Source organism: Phoca vitulina, unplaced genomic scaffold (assembly GCF_004348235.1).
Source record: "Phoca vitulina isolate PV1807 unplaced genomic scaffold, GSC_HSeal_1.0 scaffold92, whole genome shotgun sequence".
NCBI lineage: Eukaryota > Metazoa > Chordata > Mammalia > Carnivora > Phocidae > Phoca > Phoca vitulina.
The window spans coordinates 3,040,374-3,062,805 of record NW_022589795.1 but is presented as its reverse complement, the minus strand read 5'-3'; the positions used below and the strand labels follow the sequence as shown (position 1 = coordinate 3,062,805).

The following is a 22,432-nucleotide window of genomic DNA, read 5'->3' as shown; positions in this document are numbered from 1 at the left end:
GCCAGAAGCTCAATGCGCATGTGTGGTTACACCAACACCCTGGCCGCCTCCGCCTTCTGTCAATCTGTCCGCCTAGCAATCTCTGCTCTATAAACACTGTCCGGAAATAGTGCCCATTTCTGGAAACGTGGCCCTCCTAGCCAATCTCTGCTAGGGGCTGTACGACGGGACCAGCGGGGACGCGCCGGCTCATTGGTTAGACTGGAGGAGTGGGCGGGGCCAAGGGTCAAGGTGCGGCCAGAGCAAGGAGGCGCGAAGCGGAGCAAATCTGCAGCCGCCGGGGGAGGCGTGGCCCCGGGGGCGGCCGGGAAGGCGGTGAGGGGGCGGGGCTCGAGGCCGGGGCGGGGCGACCGTAGTCCCGGAGCCCAGCGGTCGGCGGCCGGCGGCGGGAGATCGCGGGCGAGGGGAGCGCGACACTCGCTGGTTGGGGAGATCGGCGCTCAGCCGGTAGGTGACTGGGCGGGACCGCGGGGACCGGAGCGGGGCGCCGAGGGAGCGGCGGGGATGAGTCGCCCCTCAGTCCGGGGCCGGGCCGCGGCCTGGCCCGCCGCCCGGAATGGTGGGGGTCGGCGGCGCGGCCGGTCAGATCCACTCGCGCGGGGGCCCTCGGCGCCGGGCCGCGAGCGCTCGCTTCACACCACGCTGCCAGGGCCAAGGTCGCACGCCGTGCTCGCCTCGCACCCCCGCAGGCCGCACACGCGCCCAGAGCGCGTGAAGGGGCGCCCGGCTTCCCCTTCCCCAGCACCCCCTTTCCCCCGCGCTCAGCTGCCCCGCCGCCAAGCCCGCCCATCCTGCTCTTCTCCCTGGGTGCTCCCAGGGTGGGAACTCGCCTCGGCTCGGGACGGAAGGTGGCCGATGCACAAGCGCTCCGGGTCTGTGCGCCCTCCCACCTGCCCTGGCAGTGAAACCCTTGGCCTTGCCTTGGGAAGTTCTCTGGTCACACCCCGAGGCTGGGAGAAGGAGCAGAGCCTGCCCTTGGCACCCAGCGGGGCAGTGCTGGCCACTCTCAGCATCCTCTTTCTTACCCTGACCCTTCTGTAACCCTTCTGTCCGCTCCACTCAGGACTTGATCTGTGGGCTCCGGTATAATATTCCCATCTGGGAAGCCCACGGGGCACCAGGCAGAAAGAGGCCTCTTGTACAGTGCAGACTCCCACCTGCGCAGAAGCCTCCTTGGTGATGGGTAACTTCAGAAAAAGCGTTTCCTTCCAAATTGGAGTTTTAAATGTTGCCTTCGGTCTTAAAAGGTGAACAAGGGAAGTAGTGTGGGGAGAAGAGGATGAATGGAGAAAATGTACAGAAATCAGTGGTGTAAGTGGCAGAATTATTTTTGTTCACTGGAGACAGTGAACACCAGTGACTTGATTAAGGAATCTAAAAGCAAGTGAAATTGAATGATAAGTGGGGCCCAGTACAAAATAGCAGTCTGAAGTTCATTCCAGGAAAAATGTTGAAAACCCCTTGACTAGAAACATGGTCTGTCTGAAAGATTAGAGGGAGATAGTATCTTAACATTAGTGATGTGTTTTTTTTACTCTGTATCTTCATACCTGTAACCTCCTTTTTCCTTCAGACATCTGCATGAAGACATAAGACAGTGTTGTCCTCTTTTAAAGGTGAGGTACCTGAGGCAGGTGGGGAGGTTAGTATTCATCATAGCTAGAACTCAGGGTGAGGAGCCTGGGCCACTGGTGTCTTACCCAGGTTCCTTTCCCTGGACCAGGACCACATGATGGGACTTAGTTGCAAGAAGAAGGGAGAAGTTTGGTGTGGTATTTTTGCTGTCACCATGAGAGGACAGGTGCTTGTGCTTACGATGTATTTGGATTTACTCTTGGGTGTTTTTTTGTTTGTTTGTTTGTTTTAAGATTTTATGTATTTCTTTGACAGAGAGAGACAGTGAGAGAGGGAACACAAGCAGGGGGAGTGGGAGAGGGAGAAGCAGGCTCCTGGCTGTGCAGGGAGCCTGATGCGGGGCTCGATCCCAGGACCCTGGGATCATGACCAGAGCCGAAGGCGGACATTTAATGACTGAGCCACCCAGGCACCCCTACTCTTGGGTGTTTTTTAAGTGATGTCAAAGTCAGTTCCTTGGGTGCAGTGATGCCAGACCTCTGACACCTTTAAAACATCCTCCTTTATTTTGAAGGGTGTGGTGAACTTCTCAGAAGGTCTCAAAAATAAAAGTTAGAGTCTCTGACTTTAATTTTAGAAATACGTACCCAGGTGTATGTTCCAGCCCTTTTGTAAAATAAGACAGCAGTATGCTGCCAAGCTTTAGGTCACCTTCTGCCTATTTTCAGATTATAAGGAGCAGTTCTAAAGGGGGTTTTTTGCCCCTGGTATTGTCTGTTAGGGTTTGTGGGAGCGGCACCACAGACAGAGACCCTGCCAAATGAGCCTTCATCTATTAAACAAAAATGTCTGGCTGGCCGTTTCGCCTCAACAGATGGAGGTTTGGTTCCTCATTTTGGTTCTCCTGTTGAACACTGACTCCTTTGTGATCTGCTTGGAGTGTTTGTATATCATTTAATGTTGAGAAGAAGGCTTGTCCTGATTGGTTGTCCAACTCCAGGCAACTGTTGTGATTTTTTTGGTTCATGGTAACAGTTCATCCTGGCCAAGGTCTGGTGAGAGATCTCTGTAGAGATGGGAAAGGCAAAGCTTCATCCAGGCTTGTTTTCTTTGTTGTTGGCACCCTCTTAAGAGCGTTCTATCACTTTGGCCCGAGAAGTCACTTTGAATTTCCTATTTTTTTTCCTGTCTCAGTGGACAAAAGCACATGAGCTTTTCTAACAGGTCTGCCTGCCTTGATGAAGAGCTGACAGATTCATATCGGTTGGCCTGACAGATGCTCTTTCTGGGAGGATAGTTAAGAAAATTGTAGAACCAAACTCAGTCCTAAATGAAAAGTAGAAGTCAGCTTGATACTCGTATAGGCAGCATATTTGTACCCATGGCTTCCATCATCTCAAAGCTGTTTTTTTTTTTTTCCTGGCAAAAGGTTAAAATGCAACTAAAATTCTGCTTTCGTGATTAATAAGTCACTACCGCAGTTGTGTCTGATGCTTCCTGTTTGCCCCATTTTAGTATTTCAGTTAAACTGGAAACATCTGAGCATTATGGGCACTTTTGATGGCACCGGTGTGAAATTGGGGGGAAGGGAGACAATTCCATGTCAGTGGCTTTGGGGAACTGTAAGGATAAGCCAGGCCGTCTGGCCTCTGCACACGACGGGAGGAAGGGAAAGGAGTGGGGGCTGAGCATCCTCAAGGGGTGGGATGAGCGCTTGAAGTGATGCACGTGTGAAGGCTTTGCATGTACTTGGTGATGCTGACTGAAATGTTGAAAGCAGATTAGAAATAGAAAGCTAAACTTAGGGCAAATTGGGTAGTAGAACATTTCAGTTGAGCTGACTGAGCCATTTAGTTCTAGGCTGGTCTTATTTACCCAAGTGATACTACAGAGAAAAGTCATTTTTCCTGAGTGGCCTGTGTGCCCTTCTTTGTATGAGTTTAAAAATCCTCTTCCTGACTTGCTGTTTTACGTCCTTTAACCCCTTATCCTCCTGATAGAAATCCCTTAAAATTATATGGCATCAAGAGTAATGGTACTTTGTAGCCTTTTTTTTTTTTTTTTTTTGCTCTTTTTTTACAACACTAGTGTAAAGAAAGGCAGGGCCAAAGATCAAGAAAAGGAAGCCTCGTAAGGAGGAATAAAGTGGATGAGATTACTCAGGACGTCATTGTCATGCCCAGAATCTAAGCCCACATTTCTGGACCTCTAGTTCACTGCTTTGTCTACTAACCTACTCATGAAAGGATAAATTGGGCCCCCCCCCCGCCCAAAACATGCCAGTTTTGAATGTAGCTAAACCAGGCTGGTTGCTTTATTTATCTATTTATGCTCACAAGTATTAATATTAATAAGTATTGCTAACGATTATTAACTGGTGTTGGTTATTCATAATTACTTATTAATAAAAGGCTGAAAGATGAAGAGCACATCCTCCGGACGAGTCTGCTTATCTTCGTTTTACAGATGCAGAAATTAAGGCAGAGTGGTCCAGTGTTTTGGCCGGAGCACTAGAGCAAGTGTGCGGTGTGTCCAGGATCAAATGTGGGGGTTTAGGCTGTCAAGTCAGGCAGACCTGGGTCAGGTCCAAGTCTGCCACTGTCTGCCTGTGTGACTCAGGCAAATCACTTTACTTCCCTCGGCATCGGGTGCCTCATCTGTAAATGGGATCAGAAATACTTCATGGGGTTGTTTCGAGTAGAAAATGAGAGAATGTATGTCGAGTGCTGAGCTCAGTGCCTGGCACATAATCCACAGAACGTGACGCCTATAAATGGTGGTGGTGGTCGTCGTGGTAGTAATAGCAGTGGTCCTCGTTCCCTTTTTCTGTAAGATGATGTCAGGAAGGGTCAGACTGCCTGACAGGGCAGAGTCATTTTCTCAGTAGGACCTCCGGGGGGGTGTTTCTTCTGTGTAGGGGTTTCGCTGTCACGTTCTTCCTGTCGTGTACTAAATACTGCCCTCACCACCCTCCAAAGGAGCCAACAGAGGCCCAGGCTGTGCCCGATCAGAGCTGGTGATCCTAAACCCAGGGCATCCTCGGCTCACCCAGGACTCTGAGCCAGAAGCTGGGCTGGGCCTTGCTAGGACTCCCTTCTGTGCCACCGCCCCCCCCCCCATGTGGTGAAACGGGTCCCAGCTTTAGCTCTGGAGATGAAAAATGGGAAAATACTGTATAGAATATAAGTCAGCAAGGACTTGTTCTTTGTTTGAGGGACTCAGAGGGAGATTTTGGTTCCGTGGGGTAAGATTCTCACCACTGCATGGCACCCCCAGCTCACCATCCTTTACCGCTTATAAATACATTTTTGTCAGCTTATTGCTACTCCCATATCTGGGGGTCCTGGATCTGTAGTCAGGGGCTTGCAGATCTTCCTTTAATCACCCAAGGAAAAAAAGTTTCATGCTACATTTTAAATTGCTTTTTCCTCTTCTTAATACAAAACAAAAATATAGGCTCCCACCAGGCTGACGTTCCCTTTAAATAACATTTTGTTTTCTCTTGGGGAAGCTGTCTTCATGGCCAAAGAGTCATTTCTAAAGTGAACCTAGTTTTTAGAAAAAATAGATCACCGGATGTCAAGCCTCATGTGGAGCTCGGTTCAGATGAAAATGAAACCAGCAGGCCTGAAGTGGCAGCTCCACACTTGACTTCAGGCTGGAGGTGAGAGGCAGAGTGTCTGGACCCGGCTCACTAACTGGTCAGCCTCACAGAGTGCATTTGATAGGGGCCTTAGTCATTTTCCAGGCAGCTTTACTTAGGTGAGCAGAGCACTTTCTCTAGAAGCTGAGTCACCCGTGCAGGGGTGTAGGTGACAGGCAACTTATTCCCCAGCACAATGGCAGAGGAATTCTTGAGCAGACCTTGTCAAGAAGCCCTCTGCCACGGGGCACCTGGCTGGCTCAGTCAGAAGAGCATGTGACTCTGGATCTGGGGGTCATGAGTTCGAGCCCCATGGTGGGCTTAGAGATTACTAAAAAAATAATAATAAATAAACTTAAAAAAAAAAAAAGAAGCCCTCTGCCAAAGATCACTTTTATTTCAGCTGAAGGGCTTTGGAGGCAGGGATAAGGAAACAAATGGGAGGCTCCCAAGGTTTGCCAACCAACAGAGAGATGGATCCCCTGGCTAGGGGGGGTCATGTGAACAAGGCACAGAGCCCAGATCATCGGTGTCACTGTGCTCCTGAGTCCAGCCACCTTGAGGGTGGAAAATGGCCCGCTTCCAGTGACAGTCAGCAAAGAAGCAGGAGGGGAGCTTTGGCTCCGGGGAGCTGGGAAACCCCTTGGCAAAGAGCAGAGGGAGCAAACTGTGCTTTGGTGTGAAAGACCTTTTGGGGAACCCTTTCCTACCTGCCTTTCTTTTTGCCACCTGAGTTGGAAGGCTCTGAAGGGTGCCTTTGATTGAAAAGGCTAGATTAAACCCTGGACGTCAGGAAACTGTCATTTTACTGTCATTCCAAGCCTGCCACCACTTCAGTTGTCTACACAGCCAGGGCTGGTGTTTGGACTCAGAAAGAAGCAGCAGAGGAAAGTCCTGAGCCGTCCCTGCCCCCCAGTTTCTGGTTGCTATGGCTTCTGCTCACCCTCTTCCCACTAAGGCCATGACCAGGCATCCACCAAGACAAAGAGTCTGTTCAAAACTCTCTGTTCTAGACCCGTGGAGTTGGTGTTGAGCTTGACAGCTAATGGTCAGGGACATCTGTAGGCAATGTCCAGGGTTACCCACAAAGAGGGCTTGACTTTATTGAAGCCTCAGGAGAAGAACTAACATTGCCTTGCAAGTGGTCACAGGCTCTCCCTCAGCCCCATAGGCACACCCAATCAATCTGAACTAGCCAGCCATCATTTTAGGCAAGCATGGCTAAGTGACCTTTAGGCCTCAACCACTCTGTCAAGAAAGAGCTCTTAGAATTACAGCCTGGAAATGACCATTACCATTCACATTCTCCCCTATTTTACAGAAGAGAAAATGGTGGCCCAAGGAAGCTGAGTGAGTTGCCCAAGGCCACATGGCTAGTTAATGGCGGAATCTGAACTAAAGTCCAGGCTCTTTTCCCTGTGCTGTGCTGCCTCTGAACAAAGGAACTACCGGAGTAGGAATTGGATTTTTTTAACTAGTTCCTCCTTTATTCCCCCACCTTGACCTGTCAGTCTTTCTGCAAGCTCTGCCAGACCTGGGAAGGGTGGGGCCAGAGCAGCTGCTCTGGGCCTAAGAAAAAGTAAACAGAAGGCTATTCACTTGACACTCTCTTATACCAGGAGTTTGTGTAACCAAAAGGAGGTCAAGGTTGATAAGAGAATACAATTCTGGGCAGGGCTACCTGGAAGTCTCAAAGGTTGCCTGCATCTGTAGGGCACCTTCCTACCTCCCCAAGCAGTGTCTTACCCAGAGTGGGCATTCAGATGCTATTAATGATCGACCGTGAGGGTACAAACCCACTGGGCACGAAGAAACTCTTCTGCATCTTTCCACTGTGAAGAAGGGACATGTTGCCCATGGCACGCAGGTGACCAGAAAAGCCAGAGTAGTCAGGGGTCATTCCAACTGGATTCATCCAGCAACTCTCAGTGAAGAAGCTCTTCCCTGTGGGCAAAGCATGATGTCATATCTGGACGGTGGCCCCTGTAAGTTCAAAGAGCTGTTGTATCTGAAATCACCACCCACCTTCTGCTGTCATTGACATTTCCTTTTACTTGGCCAGAATTATTCAATATTGGTCTACTGGTCAATACTAGGGATGACTGGGAGATTTAGGAGGAAAGGGGGCCTTAGCCAACCTCAAATGAGGATGCTATTACCATTTAAGATTAGAAATGGACTCCTTTGGCACAAGAAGTTAGTTGGATGAACCAGGCTCTTGAGCCTGTGCTCAGTAGTCCCAGCTTACTGTTGGGACTGTACTATTGGCAGATGCTGTACTTTGAGAGGCAGGAATAGCTTTCTAGAGATAAATGTAAAAGGCAGAGATTTGTGTACCACCTCCCATCGAGCATATATGTGCACTTTGGAGCCCAGACAGATAATTGTCCAGCACAGAAGGCTCTTCTCAAAGAATTGGAAATAATTGGGTCTCAAGGTCAGCATTTAAGAAAGGGGACAAGGGTGGCTTGGTAGCCAGTTTGCATGACACCTTCTTGCTAGGGTACAGTCAGAATACAGCCACCCCTGGTCACCAGGCTCTGCCCACTCCTGCTCGCCAGGTGAATGGATAGTCTGGACACTCAGATGCCAGACCAGCCAGGCTCTTAGAGCCAGGACACCAGTATACTCTTCAGGAGTGTATCAGTCATCCTTTCAGTGAGCCTTTGCCAGGAATGTCCCATACGGCAGGCTCTGGCAGGTGGAAGAATATGAAAACGAGGATAATGGATATACTCCCCTCAAGGAGCTTACGTGGCAGGGGGGAAGACAGACATTGCAGGTGTTAAATCGTGATCCCCGACTGTGGGGGCTAGAGAGGAGCCAGAAAGGCATCGCGGCCAGTGTGGTCTGCCTTGTCCAGCTTGACCCAGCACTGTCACACACACAGTTCCTCAGAGGGGAGGAGCCCCACCTCCCATTCTGCAGGTACCTGGGTGGGATCTGTCCGCTTGGAAAAGGAGCTTGAGAACAATCTGGAAACTTCGGCAGTCTGGGAGGAAGGGAACACAGTTGCAGAGGTGAAGGCGTTGTCAGGAGAAGTGTGCTCACACATAGTTCAGAGCAGAAGCAGACAAGTAGCCAGCTATTAAAGGTGTGGCTGACTTAGCCCAGCCTTCCAGGCTGGAATAGGGAAGTCAGTGACACAATGACAAATCCCATGTGCTTGGCGCCACTCTGACACAGGTTTGTAGGCAGAGGATTCAAAGGCTGGCCCATGACAGTGCTTCTTCGTAATTAAGTCCAGCATTCCAGAAGAGCCTCTCCAGGGTTGCAATGGTGACAGCCTTGTGAGGGCAAGGACCTTGTCTGTCTTGGTCACCATGGCATCTGCTGGGCAGCACAGCACCTGGAGCATGGGAATCCCTGGCTAAGGATTCGTGTGGTCCAGTGAAAGTACAAGACTGACATCCACATTCCTCCTTCTGGGCCCTGCTGGTCTGGAAGAGGCTGAAAGAGCCACAGGCTATGCATGGTTTCCCCTCCTTGACCAAGGAATATTCTGAGAGCCTCTGAATATTCCGTTATACCACAGGCCCCATGACTTTCTTCCCTTCCTGAAGGAGGACAAGAGTGTGACCCTGTAATATAAAGGGACATGTCAGAGTCACCTTTGCTGCTCAAGTCCTCAAGTGGTCATTCAGGCCAGTCTGTCAAAGGGTGTGTAGGGCAGCATCTGAAATGAGGCCATGGTCAGGGTTCCACTGCCAAAAAGCAGAGCTGGACCATATGCTTCCTTCCATTTACCCCCGTGCATTGGAAGTCTTCTGTGGAAAACCGAGTTGTTTGGGTTTCTTGTTTATTCTGAAGTTCCTCAAACTAGTTCCTCCATTTCAAAACCAGTCACCAGTGACTACAATGAACTTGAAGCCTCCTCCCTCACGGGGAGGCTGAACCTGTCTTTCTCCATCTGCTCTGCATACAGGTAGACCCTGCTTGAAGCCAGTCCCACTTGGGAAAACAGAGTTACCAACCAAGAGGAGGGCAGTGGTTGTATCTCAGTGGGATTAACCATAGCCCAGGGAACTGCTCCTTGCTCAGAATCCAATTCAGAAGGTTAAATAAGGAGAACTGTTTTTCACAACCAAGTGTTGCTTGTAATGATGACCTCAAGGCTTGACAAGATCCAGAAGTGCATTTTGACTCATCAAAAGAAAGCTGATTGTGTTCGGCATGATTTTAGTCTCTGGGGCAGTTTATCGCACTGTAATCTTTGGAAATCGATCATTACCAAATGGTGTACACTGCAGCCCTGCTTAATCAAGATGTTTAATGACACAAAATACCCCATGAAACACACTTGAAATTTTTTTTGACAGAACATACATTAAAAATTCCCTGCTGGTTATTGTGTAAAATGAGGCATGCGTATGGTAGTTCTGGGTCTTTTTTCCCTCCCTCCTACTCCCCCCCCCCAATCTCCTGCATACCAATTCCATAATTGTCTGTGTGGATCAGTGATGCCCCGGTAGCATCTTCTGTATGCTGTTGGCACTCCTCATGCAAAGGATTCAGAAGTTGAATTGGAAATGCCATTGTAACACTTTTCTTTTAAAGCTTACACAATGCCCTTTATCAGGGGCCTGGAGACAAAGTACTGACCATATTTGTGAGGATACTAGCTGATGCTCAAGGCTTTGCTATTAAACAAGCAAACAACAACAAAAACCACAGTAAAATAGCCTGGAGCCAGACCTTCTAAAATGCATGGCACAGGGTGCCTGGGTGGCTCAGTCGTTAGGCGTCTGCCTTCGGCTCAGGTCATGATCCCAGGGTCCTGGGATCGAGCCCCACATCGGGCTCCCTCCTCGAGGGGAGGCCTGCTTCTCCCTCTCCCACTCCCGCTGCTTGTGTTCCTGCTCTCGCTATCTCTGTTTCCGTCAAATAAATAAATAAAATCTTTTAAAAAAAATAAAAATAAAATAAAAATAAAATGCATGGCACATTTGAAGTTTGTCATAGAATTGGTCCTTGCGATGGGCCCAAGTGTGCATGACCTAATACCCATGCTGGGCATGGGTAGACTAAGGAACATGGGCCTGCCACGTGTCCAGCTTGGAGTCTTTGCTTCCCATTGCCATTTTAAAGTTGCTTTTCTCCAGAACATAGGCTGGCTGCGTTTATGCTCCCTAATTGAGATGCCTCCTCCTGGGTCAGTCCCTGGGTTTCTCACTAACAAACCTTTAGCTTGTGGCAGCTTCTGCATTTGGGTCTCAATTCTTAAAGCTTTAGATCACATGAAAATAGAGTGTTATGGTTAAGAATATGTACTTTGACGTAAGAGCCCTGTGCACAAATCCGGCTTCTGCCGCCTCCTTGCAGAGTAGCATCAGACTAATTACTTGAGCTCCTGAGCCTCAGTTTCTTCCTCCATATAAAGGGAACAATATTAGTGCCCTGCTCACAGAGTTCCTGAGAGGGTCCAAGAAATAATGCATGCATTACTTAATATGTAGCAAGCAATAATAGCTGCCATTATTTTTATTGTTATTGACACCGGCATGTAATTAACATGTACACGCGTAGCAGCAAATTGTTGAAAACACCCAAAGATGTCCACAGGACAGCTAATTTCAACCTGAGCTGTCAAGGAATTCTGGTTCCTGGTTCCTCAGGCACCAGCAGCTCGTTCCTCAGTCCATTCGGAGCTGGGCACTGCTAGCAGAGGGAGAGGCTGGGCAGCACATGCAGAATGCACTTCAAAGAACATCCCCGTCGTAGGCTGGCCTTGCCTTGCTGACTCCTTCTACCCTTCTGGTCTTGGGATTCTCCCCTCCTCCTTTGACAGCTTCTGTTCCAGACCTTCCTCCTGACACTAGGGCTGCTGGCTAGAGGCTCTGCAAGGTGGATTTCAGCTCTGCAGAGGCAAGGACTTTCAAACAACTGGTACTTCCAGTCCCAGAAAGGACCACTCATCTCGTATCAGCTTCCTTCTCATTGGAGGTTTTGCTAACGTTTACTAGAGCACCCACTGTGTTCCAGCCACAGTATTGCCCCTTTAAAGATTGCTTCTTGCATCTAGTTGTCCTGTAAAATCCTGTTGTTTCAGTTCGAGCATCCCTGTTTTACAGATGAGACATCTGAGTCTCAGAGTAAGTGATCTGCACCTGGTCACCCACCCGAGTGTTAGAGACTACAGTTCGAACTCAGACCTTTGGACTCCAAGACCATCCTATTATGTAGCTGGGAGGCCATCCTCAGGATTAATAAGTGATATGTTGGAATAAGTGACCCCCAAAGGCCCTTTTGATCCCAAGATCATTTTGTGATTCCTTTATTTATCCAGCTGGCCATTCTCCCCAACTAGATTATAAGCACCTGGAAAGCAAGGATAGCATCTTTCTAGCAAATAACTAATATAACGTTTGGGAACCACCTGTCCTGGACTGATCAATGCTGCCTACTTTCCTGACACACAGAAACAAAAAAAAGAGTGACCATGCAGAGAGTCACCCACAAATTCCGGTTCCAGGTATTTATCTAGAATTTACCTATACAAGTGCACAAAGAAGTGAATAAAGGGTTTTTTGGGTTTTGTTTTGTTTTGTTTTTGCAGTAATATTTAGTGAAAAATTGGGAACAATTTGCAAGAGTATCCATAGAAGAATAGGTGAAGAAATGAGTACATTTATACCATGGAATCTTACGGAGCCATTTAAAAAAATGCGAGAGAGCTACATACATTTGAAGTGGGACAGTGTCCATAATCTACTGTGGGTTTTTTGTTGTTTTTTTAGGTCTTTTTAATTTTGTTTTTAGAGAGGGAGTGGAGGGGCGGGGCAGAGGGAGAGGGGAAGAGAATCTTCAGCAGACTCCACGCCCAGCATGGAGCCCGACTTGGGGCTCAATCTCACAACCCTGAGATCACCACCTGAACTGAAATCAACAGTTGGACGCTTAACTGACTGAGCCACCCAGGCACCCTCCATAATCTGTTGTTAAGTGAAAGATATAACTGGTAGAATATTAGATATCTATAAGCCCATGTTTCTTTTAAAAATAGTCCCAAACTTTATATATGTATGCTAATGGAACTAGAAGGATTTACACCAAATTTAAGGGTTTCTTACATTGTAGGGAGGAGGGAATGGGGCAAAATTCTTTTTCTTTCTTTCTTTCTTTCTTTCTTTTTCTCTAAGCACTTTGTATGGTTGTAATTTTTATGATGAACAAGTATTTTGTAGTTGAAAACAAAATACAGATTTAAAAAAAAGGGTCAGATGTTATGTAAAGAAGGTAGGAGAGATTCACTAGAACAGCATGCCTCCTTCAGGTTTCCCAGATTCAGACCAACCCTTGGGTCCCACCCGTGACATAAGCAGGGAAGGAGGGGCTGGTGGCTTTGTCTCAGGGCCAGTTGTGCTGTGTGTCCCACTCTCTATGGGGCCACTGTGCCCACAAGCACTTCTTACATCCCGCACTAGCACAGGCCTTCACTACTGCTCACACTTGGCCTTGGTGACTATAAATAAAAGCAAGGAAGCCGTGGCCTTCAGAGTTGAGGACGGCTGACAGGGCCATCTTTGAGCACCTTCCTACTTCTTGAGTCATAACTGATAAAACCCACAGCCCCCAGTGGGAAACAAGAAAGAGACAGAAATGAAAACCAAAACCAGGAGGGACGGGCTTGCCCATCTCCAGCCACCTGTTTCGGTAGCATTCGCTGACCAGCCACAGAGATTCTGATGAGGCTGCCAGTGTGGGTGGTGTGGGTTGGGGGTATTTATTATCATGTATTTATTAAGCCCCACTCACAAATGTGAACCAGATGCCCCTTCAATTCTTATCCCATACCACAAGACCCTTTTCTAGTGATCGCTTGTTTTTGTTATGAAAGTAATACTCCCCAGAGAACATCTCTGGGGGGATATACAAGAAACCGGTAACTGGGATCCCCTCAGAGGGATGGGGCAAGGATGAGAAGGCCTTACACTTTTCACTCTATATCCTGTCTGTATTTTTTTAAACACTTGGAAACATTATCTGTTAAAAAATGAAAACAGAAAAGTAATACATGCTCTCTGAAAAAAACATGGAAAAATTAGAAAAGTATAAAAAAATATTAAAACACCAAGACTGAGCCATTGCTGCATGTCTGTGCTAGGAGTCTGCATTTTTATTTATTTTTATTTTTTTAAATATTTTTTTAAAGATTTTATTTATTTGAGGGGCGCCTGGGTGGCTCAGTCATTAAGCGTCTGCCTTCGGCTCGGGTCATGATCCCAGGGTCCTGGGATCGAGCCCCGCATCGGGCTCCCTGCTCGGTGGGAAGCCTGCTTCTCCCTCTCCCACTCCCCCTGCTTGTGTTCCCTCTCTCGCTGTGTTTCTCTCTGTCAAATAAATAAATAAATAATCTTAATTAAAAAAAAGATTTTATTTATTTGAGAGAAAGGGAGAACGAGCAGGGAGAGGGGGAGGGACAGAGGGAGAGAGAGAGGCAGACTCCCCGCTGAGTGGGGAACCCAACATGGGGCTCGATCCCCAAACCCTAAGATCATGACCTGACCCGAAGGCAGACGCTTACCCAACTGAGCCACCCTGGTGCCCCTTTCAAAATATTTCATTTATTTAGAGAGCATGCACACAGGGTGGGGGCGGACAGAGGAGGAGGGAGAGGGACAAGCAGACTCGTGCTGAGCACTGAGCCTGATGTGGGGCTCCATCCCACGACCCTGAGATCATGACCCCAGCTAAAACCAAGAGTCAGAAGCTTGGCCGACTGAGCCACCCAGGTGCCCCCTGGGTACATTTTTACAAAGGTTGATGTAGTATACAGACACAGGGTAAGTGGGATCATACTTTAGATAGAAATCTGAATCTTTTCTCTGTTAATATTGTGTCCCATCAGCATTTTTCCATATAGTTAAAAATTATTTTGTAAACATTGTTAATGGATGTACTATGATTTATTTAATAATTATCCTCCCCCTGTAATTAGACATTTTTGTTCCAGCTTTTACTATTGCAAAATATACTAAGCATCTCTGATGATGCATCTTTTTCCATAACTCTGTTTGCTGCATTACCTAGACACAGTTCTCTGAGTTGTACACACAAGAAATGGCTATCTCCTCTTGGTATAATGCTTTCTTGTTTCCAGAGTTCTTTCATCTGTGTTATTTCATTTGATGAGTAAGGGGAGTGATGGTATGATTAAGGGCCAGGGTGAGGGTGAGGAGAGTGAGGAGAGCCAGTCCCATAGGCAGTCAGAAAAGGAGGCGACAGTGCGATGAAGCCATTAGGAGGGACTTCCTGCAGGCCTAAGTCCGAGCTTGGCCGGTGAAAGACAAGCAGGATGTGCAGGCTGGCCCCCACAAGACATGGCACACACAGAAACCTGTAGATTTGAGCAGCGAGTCAGTTGGGCATGGAGAGATCAGACTGGCCACAGCCAAACCCTGTGTTTTTAGGGAAATAGTGGTTAGACAGATTATGGACCACAGAGTTGATATTGGGCCCATAAGCAGTGCAGAGCCAGCAAATGTCTTTGAACTTGAGATTATCTTAAGGACATGATGTTTTAAGATTAACTTGGGATGGGAGGGGGTCAGGGAGAAGCTGGAAGTGGGTGAGGCCTGTGCTAATAGAATAGACATGAGGGGATTGCCTTGAACATTTGAGGGGGCCTGTAGACAGCAGGGTCTCTGCACGTGTGGGGCTAGCCAACCTTGACGGGCGTGTGGTGGTGGCTGGAGGACAGTCAGAAATTTTGTTCCGGACGTTTCATTTACCTAGCAGTTTGACCTGTGGAATTGGCGAGACTGAGTTTTTGTGGGCATGACAGGTTTTTATTTTAAAATTGATCTGTAAGATTTTAATGATTGAGGTGCATTTGAATTTCCTATCCTCCTTAATGCTAAATGCTGAGGCAGAAATTGCTCTCCTGGGAAGCAGGCCTCAAGCTGGTGTGCCAGGCAGGTTGAGATTCCTCCAGCCTTCACTCACTCAGGATGCTCCTTCCTCCTTCCTCCTTCCTCCTTCCTCCTTCCTCAAGTGTGTCTCTAGGTCCCAGTGCCCACTCAGCCTCTCCACCTGGGGGAAAAAATTAAGCAAGGCTCCCAGGCGCCTGTAGCTTAGGGTATTGTCAGCCCATGCTGGGGAGGTGGGGTGAGAGTTCTATCCGAAGGGCACAGTTTACGTGTTAGTACCCACATCCACCATCTGCCCCTACCCTGTTCCCTCTGGAACTCTGCCTCTGAATTCTACCCCTCTTGCTAAGAATTTAACCCCTGCATGACCTAAGCTTTGCCCACGAGCAACTTTGAACTGTTTGGGACTCTTCCTAGACTCACCTCTGTGCCTTAACTTTTGCCATTCCCTCCACCTAGAATACCTTCTCCTTTTTCTTGGGCTGTTTTTGCTCACCCCTTGAGACTTAGCCCAAGAAGCCTTTCCTGATACCCACCAGGCTGAGCTAGGTGTCCCTCCAAGTGTTCCCATTGCGTCTGCTGTGTTTCTGTGTCTGTTGCTGTGTGACCATACTGGATTGTAATTTTCTGACTACTTATCTCTTTCCTTAGTAGACTATGAGCTCCTCAAGGGGCTGGGTCTTCTTCCTCAGTGTACACCCAACACTCAGCACAGAGCCCAACTCCCAGCAGACCCAACCCATGTTCAAAGATTGCTGTATTATAAGACCCTGCAGTTCTGTTTGATGAGACACTCCAAAGCAGAGACCTCACTCATCCATAAAGCCCCAGCTTGCCACCAGCCTTTGGATTTTGAGGTGCTTTATTGGGTGCATATAAGTTATATCCTTTCATCTTAAATGTTTTGTCTGATATGAATATTACATGTCTTTGGTTAGTATGGGTCTGGCATATCTCTTTTCATCCTTTATTTTCAGTCTTTCTATATAATTTTATTTGTCTCTTTTAGTAAGCATCTACCTGGATCTTTTAAAATCCTATCTGTCTATCTTTTAACGGGTGGGCTTAATCTATTTGTGATTAATGCTGCATTAGTACTTCGATTTACTGCTGCCACCTTCATTTCTGTTTTCATTTTATACTTAGTGTCCTTTTCCTTTGCTACTTTTTTCCTTTTTTCCTTGCCTTTTGTTAGAGTGATCAAGTTTTCTGTTTTTCTTTTTTTTGCCCTTCTGGTTTAGAAACTCTGAATTGTATTTCTATTCTTTTTTTAAAAACATTTTATTTATTTTATTTGAGAGAGATAGCGTACGAGTTCTTGAGTGAGCAGGGGGAGGGGCAGGGGGAGAGGGAAAGAATCTCAAGCAGACTCTGCGCCAAGCACAGAGGCCCGGAAGCGGGGCTCGATCCCACAACCCCAAGATCATGACCTGAGCCAAAACCAAGAGTTGGACACTCATCCAGCGAAGCCACCCAGGCACCCCTGCATTTCTATTCTTATAGTTAGTTACTCTTAAGCTTTAACATACATACTAAACTATAATTTTTTCTAATGAAGTGTAAACACTTTTATATGTAAATTTCACCAAAAGGCAAGGCTCTTATTACTCTTTACCCATTGAACAACCCCCCCCCACCTTTCTTCCTTGCTAATGTTTCTAGAACTTAATGTTTTAAAGTGGCTTAAACTATTTTTTTTTTTTTTACATCCAATGGTTAATTAAATTGACCCACATATCCTATGGATGCTTGGGCCTTCCATTGCTTCTTGCATCCCGCTTCTTCTCTGGCTTACTTTTTTGCTTGCCAAAGCACATCATCCTTCAGTGATTCTCCCAGCGAAGGTAGTGTCATCTTCCCTGGAATTCGTGTTTCTGTGTGTGCGCCTTATATGTGGGGGGGTTGTTGTTGTTTTAAGAAAATGGAATGACCTGTTAAAACTAATCAAGTTAAACATTCTAACATCCCAGGAACATGTGGTGGTATAACCCACCTAGAAGTCTGACCAGTTTATCCCTGATTTCGGCTTTTACCGGAGACCCCTCATTTTTGGTTCTTGTGCTTTCTGCCTAAACAGACTAAGCAACTAATATGAACAGTGGGCAGATCCCGTGGGCTTTTAAAATGGGAGCAGTAATAACCACATGGGTCGTAATACTGCTCTGGTCCTTGATGTTCCAGGGGCCTCTGCCAACAAACTTTTATTCTAGAATGGAACTGGGAATCCTTGGGTCCCTGGGGAAAGGGCCAGGAAGCTTTAGCTCTAATCCCATGGTAGATGCTCTAGTTGTGTAAATTGGGCCTCATTTTTTTCTGCAGGCAACTTATCTCCTAGAGCCTTAGTTTTTTCATCTATAAATGGGAATAATACCACCCACCTTGCAAGGTTTCTTTGAGGTTCATCGAAGTGGGTAAAGCACCTTGCAAATGCCCAATGCACAGAAGACGTTGAATGAATGATCCCGATTAGTACAGGCTCTGGCACTTAGGGGACACTCACTGAACACTTGTGCAATGGATGCAGGAGCTTCGTTGAGGGGATAGGTTATAAAAGATAGATATTAATAAAGGAAGAAGGCATTCTCTACCAGGGCAACAGGGTGAGCAAAGGAAAAGAATCTGAGGCTTACCCGTTGCTGCTGTGCTCAGGCAAGTGAGAGGAGCAGACTGGCCAGAACAGAGGCGGGGGGGTGGGGAGGGGAGTTTAGGGAGAGCAGGCAGGGCAGAAAGGGGAGCCAGGACTGAGCGGGTATGAGGATCTCTGGATCTGCCGGGCCAGATGGCTGTTTTTGCCAGGCCAGCTCACTCTGCCTGGCACTTGACCTTGGTTCCCCTTCCTGCACAGCCCCTCATTCCTGATAGGCAGAAGCCAGCCCAGTGTGGCCTAGTGGCCAGGCAAGCTGAAGGCTTAAAAGAGGAAGCATCAGAATAAGATTGGTTTTCAACTAATATCTTATTAAGGAAGTTGAGTCATTCTACTTCTGCTATTTGTCCCCTCTGGGCATTCAGAGGAGGACAAGTTTTTACTTCCAGATGAAATAGTCATGAGAGGGATTTGCCCTGGTCTGCCCTGGTGCCTCAGTGGACATTTCCAAGATGACCCTGTAAAACAGAGATTTTTATTTGCCTTTTATATACAGAGACCCAAGGCTCAGCGTGTTAAATGCCTTCGCTACAGCTGAACACCTTGTCTCTGTCGTGCCAACACCGAGAAGTCCCATTGTCTCGGTGATGGCATTCGTGAGGCAGGTGAAGGGCAAGAGAATGAGCTTTCATTCAGCATCTTCTGCAGACCAGGCAGACCGACTGCCTATTCAGTCCTCAGAACAAGTCAGAAGCAGCTGAGAGAAGAATCTCAGTGGCCTGCTCGAGCTTGAGCATGGGGGCTTGGAGACAGCCGCGTGTGGGTCCAGCCCCACCTCTGCAACTTGTAACTGTGTTGCTGGTCTGGCAGGCCCCAGGCCTTCTCCGAGCCTCAGTCTTCACATCTGAAAATGAGGTCAATAATGGTAGGTGCTTAGTGAATATCGACAGTGATCATTCTGAATTGGTCATCCTGCCCTCAGATGATCCTGACAGATCAGTTACATTTGGGGAACTAGAAGGAACCTCACAAGATTTCCTAGGCCACTGGTTTTCAAGCTCTCTTGCTCAGAAGAGAAGACCTAGGATTCCACAGAAATCCTTGGTGGATGAAGGGAAGCTGAGCGCATGAGGCTCCTGCCCACCTTCTCTAGCAGATCAGCTGTTTCTCATGTGAGTTACATATCATTTGCGTGCTTCTAGCTCTTTTATATACTGGGCGTTGAGCTATGAGTTCATTTGACAAAAATGGTCCCACTGCTTTTTTTTTAAAAAGTTGCCAAGGCTAGAACCCCTCTCGTCTGGTTCCTAGTCTGGTGTTTTTACTGCACTTACTAAAAAAGGGAACTGAAATGTGAAGGTTATCATCACTGAAGATCCAAATAAAACATACTTTTGTACCTTCTAGTTAATTGGCAATTCATTTAGCCTAGATTCCAGTCCTGCTGCAGAATCCTAGGAGCAGAAATTTTGCTGTCAGAGAAAACATGGCTATCATAGCTGTGAACAAGAACTGTCTGATTGAACTTCCTGCAGTGACGGAAGCATTCTCTATCTGCACTGTCCAATATGGTAACTAGTGTGACTGAGGGACTGATTTTTAAATTTTATTTAATTTTAATTGACTTAAATAGCCACATGTGGCTAGTGATGCCATATTGGACAGGACAGCCTTACAGTATAGACCAGGGGTCAAATGGTAGTCTCTGACCCCTTGGCATCAGAATCACCCAGAGAACTTGTCAAAAATACAGATTCTGGGCCTAATGCCCAGCAACTGTTTCAGTAGGTCTGGGCAAGTGCATTTGAGAACTCATCTGGTTATTCTGACTTGCAGTCAGGTAGGAAACTGCTACGTTATTGAGCTCTTCTTTGTCATGGAAGAGCGGTGCCAGAATCATGGACTTGATCTTCTAAAGAGACTACAGCAACTTTCTGGGGAATGTCAGACCCTTGGAAAATATGATGGAAGCTGTGGACCTCTTCCCTGTAAAAATACAAATTGTATATAGTTTCTGTGGCTCACAGACCATCCTGAGGCTGTCCTTGAACCCACATTAAGAACTCCCTAACTTGGGGGCGCCTGGGTGGCTCAGTCGGTTAAGCATCTGACTCTTGATCTTGGCTCAGGTCTTGATCTCAGGGTTGTGAATTCAAGCCCCACATTGGGCTCCACGCTGGGCATGGAGCCTACTTAAAAAAAAGAAAAAAAAAAAATTCCCCAACTTGGACAGAAGAGTTTTACTAGCTGGTAAGGGAGCCAAGTTTGTCTCAGGGCCCAGGAGCCTTGCCCACAGCAGGCATGTCCTATAGATATGCCCAAGGGTCGCTCTGGTACCGTCCCAGTCACTGCGACCACCAGACTTCTCCAGGGGGGAGCGGTCATCGAGGCCCCATAGAAGACAGCAAGCAGTGCACGTGCACCAGGCCCTAAAGGAACACTGAACCAATAACACACCTTTTCTTTCCCCTTTGGTTTCTGTGGCCTTGTAGGTGAGCTCAGTGGGCTTGCCTATTACCAGTGCCCACATCCTCGGCTGTGACAATTAGAGAGGAGCAGGATGCATTTGAGGCCGGAGTGGAGCTGGGGAGAGCATCCAGACTGAGTAATGGATCAGGATTTTGACTTGCCTTCAAAGGCAGAGACGCAACTGGCTCAGTCTTCACTCCCCACAAGCTACAGGAGAAAGAAGGGGCAAAGCTGCAGGGCAGTTGGTCTGGGGCAACAAGCCAGGGGCAAAGCCCAAGGCTAGGAAGGCCACCTGGCCAGCAGTCCCAGGCTTCATGCAGAACCCTATTTTTTGTAGGCCAGAACCCTTGTAGAAGTGGGGGAGGAGGGGGGGGGCAAGCAAACGTGTGTGAATGTGTAGGAGAGCTACTCTCAGGCCAGAGTATGCTGAGAATAGCTTCTTGAACTTAGAGGCTATCAGTGAGGGTCTGAGTCATGGTCATGTGGCACCGGAGAAGCCGTACAGCTCCCAGGCTGTGATTTTGTGCCCCTGGGAGGTGAGGGTCAGCCTGTTTTCCCGTGCCCTTCACAGGTTCAGCTGCCAGCTTCTGGGTTAGCCTCTCAACGGGCTGCTTGTTCCTCTCTCTGCCTGCCAGGCTGTTGGATGAGTCATCAGAGAACTGCAGAGGGGGCCCTTAGCCCTGCTGCCTCAGACTCAGCTTCCCTGGCACTGGGGAGCCCGGCATGCTCGTGGTGGGGGGATCAGGACCCCTGGCCAGGGGCCCAGCTCACTGCCAAGGCAACAGGACGGCTCCTGGGGGCGAGGGGCAGCCTCCCAGCCTCTCTGGAGGGCTGTAGCTCAGAATGAGCCATATCCGACAGAGACTGGCCCTGTGAACCGAAGCCCAGCTAGATCTCAAACAGCTGGGTGCCCTTGCAACAGCCTTGGCCTCATTTCTCTCACTCCAGATGGGACTTTCTCTTCATCCCTGGTGCTTGCGATCATCCTATCTCTGCAGGTCATCCTCTGATACCCCATTCAGCCAACATCGATCATCTCCTCTGTGCCCCACTGTGCTATACGCTGAGGGCACCACCCCCACCCTCAGGAGCCTTCTGACCAAACAGGGCCATGAGTTTCCCCCTTGTGTTTGCCTGGAGCCCAGGAGACTCCGGGAGGGGGTGGCGCAGCCTGGATCTAGGGGTTCTAGGTCCTGGGCCTGTGGTGCCACACAAGGCTGGGTGACCTTGGGCAAGTCTCTGCCTAATTAGCGTCAGTTTCTGCAAGTGAAAATGAAATTAAAGCACTACTGAGGTCCCTTTCGGCGCATCTTTAGTAGTGTTAGGTTCCGAGGGCTTGCAGTTTGTTTTTAAGACCGCTTTTCCTCTGGCAAAGAGGCTGAGACAGGGTGCCCGGGTGGCGCAGTCGGTTACGCGGCCAAGTCTTGATTTCAGCTCAGGTCCTGATCTGAGGGTCCTGGGATCGAGCCCCACGTCTGGTTCCGCGGTCAGCGGGGAGTCTGCTTGAGGATTTTCTCTCTCCCTGTGCCCCTCCACCTCTCTCTCTCTCTTTTTCTCTCTAAAATAAATAAATAAATCTTTAAAAAAAAAAAAAAGAGTCTGAGACAGGTGGGCACTTGGAAGTCAGAACACCCCTTAGACTTTTCAAGGTCAACAGGTAACAATGGGGCCATCCGTGCCCCTCCCCAGCCTCCGGCATTCAGGGCCAAGCCCAGGCATCTGAGCTGAAAGCTGGAGCCGCTCTGAATTCGGAGTCAGCAGACCCTTGAAGGCAGAGATGGAAGGATCAAATTCCTAGCGACCAACAAGCCCATCTCACCCTCCCCTCACCCCGCCCTGAGTCGAGCCGGTTCCGTACTTCGTGGCGGTTGCAGTGAGGCAGACTCAGTAGGAAGAGAGCTTCAGCCTAGAGATGCCCAGGCCCCCACCGTCCCAGGTCAGCTTCTAGCCTCACAGGGCAAAGGACCAGTGGTGGAGAGGTTTGCCTTCACAATGCCCGCCTTTCTGCCCCAAGAGCAAATGGAGCTGGGTTCCAGGATGAGTGGACTGCCACCAGGGGAGACTGCATCTGTTAGCGACAGCTTTAGACCAGCCTGCCAACAGGGAGCACTTATTAAAAACCTGTCTGGGGGCGCCTGGGTGGCTCAGTCGTTAAGCGTCTGCCTTCAGCTCAGGTCATGATCCCAGGGTCCTGGGATCGAGTCCCACATCGGGCTCCCTGCTCGGCGGGAAGCCTGCTTCTCCCTCTCCCACTCCCCCTGCTTGTGTTCCTGCTCTCGCTATCTCTCTCTC

General features: G+C 48.4%; 1 protein-coding gene across 1 annotated transcript in view; it reads left to right on the top strand.

The window, feature by feature from the left end:
* The first annotated feature begins 342 nt into the window (after positions 1-342).
* The window catches only part of MAP3K14 (mitogen-activated protein kinase kinase kinase 14), a 44,368-nt gene continuing 22,278 nt past the window's right edge, over positions 343-22,432 (top strand). Inside the window, exon 1 of the mRNA XM_032396477.1 lies at positions 343-447. The gene's annotated coding sequence lies outside the window, so the exon portion shown is untranslated. The remainder of the gene's footprint in view (positions 448-22,432) is intronic.